This window comes from Miscanthus floridulus, chromosome 12, assembly GCF_019320115.1.
Source record: "Miscanthus floridulus cultivar M001 chromosome 12, ASM1932011v1, whole genome shotgun sequence".
NCBI classification, from domain to species: Eukaryota; Viridiplantae; Streptophyta; class Magnoliopsida; order Poales; family Poaceae; genus Miscanthus; species Miscanthus floridulus.
The window spans coordinates 29859005-29861662 of NC_089591.1; the positions used below are offsets into that span (position 1 = coordinate 29859005).

The 2658-nt window shown below is 38.4% G+C and overlaps 1 non-coding gene across 1 annotated transcript; it reads right to left on the reverse strand.

Moving 5' to 3' along the window:
• Positions 1–2021: 2021 nt before the first annotated feature.
• On the reverse strand, positions 2022–2128 carry LOC136498677 (small nucleolar RNA R71). The gene has a single exon (XR_010769687.1). It is a non-coding gene; the product is annotated as a small nucleolar RNA R71 (small nucleolar RNA).
• Between the last annotated feature and the right edge of the window lie 530 nt (positions 2129–2658).

The following is a 2658-nucleotide window of genomic DNA, read 5'->3' on the forward strand; positions in this document are numbered from 1 at the left end:
TATCTCGGTAGTTCGTAGCATGGGCAGCCTTCATGGTGCATTGCCTCTTCACCAGGTCATGCAGCGACAAGTTATCAAGTTCGTGGATCCTTCGAGAAGATCGGGACACAACTACTCATCACACATGATCCATAGACGTGTGCCCATCAGCTATCCATGGAGTTACTCAACTAGAAGCTTGGAACTTGCGAGGGGCTCCAACGAGGATTAGGGGGAAGCTTGTGCGCTTCTCGATACCTCGGTAAAAATACCGAAGTCGTCAGCGGGAGTTTGCATATCTCTACCTTGCTCTTTAGCTTCCGCATTTACATTGATCGTATTACTCCTTTTGCAGTAGAGATAGCAACACACTAACAAAACCATTGTTGCACATTTAGATAGTTTATCTATTGCATAAGTTTTGCTAGGGTTAGAAAAAGAGCCCATAGTTTAGAAGTTAGATTTTTAAGTTGCCTAATTCACCTCCCCTCTTAGGCGTCATGGCCCCCTTTCACATAGATCCAAAGTTAATTATGCTGTAGATGAGAGTGTATATACTTGGGTGTACAAAAGACTTAGTAAATAAGGAATTACTTAGGAATCTTTTGCTCTTACTGAATCTCCTGCCTAGCCATGCTACATTTTATGAGTCTCTATTTCTATCTCTGGAATTATTATCAATGCTTCACACTTATCTTTATTTATCATTTGACTTACTCCTGCCATAGCATGAGAGTGGTTTTATCATAAGTACACATATTTGTCAATATCTTTATGCCAACAATCCCATAGCTCCTCCCTATAGATAAAATATAATTAACAATACTCGATATACTCCTGGGTAAAATGCTACAATGGTATATTATCTGTGCGCTTGTGGATACTTTACTTTAACATATATAATTTTTTCTGAGTTTACAAGTGTCATTAATAATTACCAACCACACATTTCTGGCATCATGCTAGGGATGACAACTTAGTAAAGAGTGATGCTAAGAAATGTCAACAAGCATTTCTGACGCCGTTGCTAGGGAGGGGCACATGGCTATAGAGAATTGATCAAATAAATACTTATTGATAAAATCATAACAACTCTGCTTTAGCAGGCTTACCCTTTTTTGTCGTTGTTCGTATTTTATACAGGGTATTGCAGAATTGGTTGTGGTTCACCAATAACTTCTAATCAGAATCAACCAAATAAAAAAGGAAGCTCAACACCAGTTTCTGAGCTATGGCTAACAAAACTCTGCATGAGTTCTTGTTGGTATTTATTAGCTTGTCAATTGTTTAGTAGCCAACTATTATAAACCTATATCTCCTAACATTACTTTACTAGGTTGTCATCCCTAGTAATGATGCTAGAGATGCTTATTGGTACTACATAACATTACTACTAGAATAATACTAAGTAGTTCTTTATTACTACCTAGTGGTGTCTCGCCCTCCGCTTCAATGTGATGTCCTCTCGAGTCTTCTAGAACCTTCTGGTGTCCATTTCGTTGCGGATAAGCGCAATTAAATCTGACATCTTGGTCCACCTTAACGGTTTTCTGGATAAACCCTACAGAAAATACATATTCACCAAAACTTGTGGAATTTATTAGTTTAAACCCCTAGACCTTTGTTGGTGATTGATTATATTTATGCCCTTATGCATGTTATATTGATGGTTTATAATGTTTGTTAACTACCGTCAACAGTTCTCTGCTCCAAGCACCGAGAATATTCACACTCTACCAACACTCAAAACTAACAACCTTGAGTTCAAGCTCAAGCCAAGCTTCATCAACATGGTGCAAGCTACCCCCATTTAGTGGAAAGGCACATGAAGATGCTAGTGCTCATCTTTAGAATTTTTTAGAGAACAGTCGCATAGTTGTCATCAAGGACATTGCTCAAGACATCATACTACTTCGCTTGTTTCCAGTCTCACTAGTGGGAAAGGTGAAACAATGGTTTTACACCAACAAAGACAACATCAATACATGGGCAAAGTGTTCAAAGGCCTTCCTAGAAAAGTTCTTCCCAGTAGGCAAGACCAATGCCTTAAGAGGAATGATTTCCAACTTCCAACAACAAAAAGGAGAGACCATTCCAGAAGCATGGGAACATTTCCAAGAATATATTTTAGATTATCCTCACCATGGAATGTAAGATTGGATGCTCATGCAAAGTTTCTACCATGGATTAACTCAGAAAGCTCATGAACAACTTGATGCCAATGCTGGAGGATCATTTATGTCACTCACCCTTGGAAAAGCTGAAACTCTTATGGAGAAGATAGCCTCTAATCAAGGCTGGTCATCATGCAACATCCAATTATGCAATAAGAGTGAAGAAGTACCAGATGAGGTGTTTGCATTGTCAACCAAGATGGACATATTGTTGAATTGGCTTGAATAGCAAGCCAAATACAAGAGAGATCATCAGGCCATTCAAGATGCTTTCAATGGTCAAAACACATGTGGAGAATATTTGGGGGTTGAATTCCCTAAATATCAAGAGGATGTAAACATCATTGGCAAGAATTTAGGTTCATAACAACAGAGACAAGGATGGAATCAACAACAATGTTCAACTTACCAAGGTAAGTACCCAGGTAATAATTATAATTCTTTTAATCCCAAGCAACCATCCTTAAGAGTGTAACACCCAAAATTTTGGTTCTCTTGAAATAGA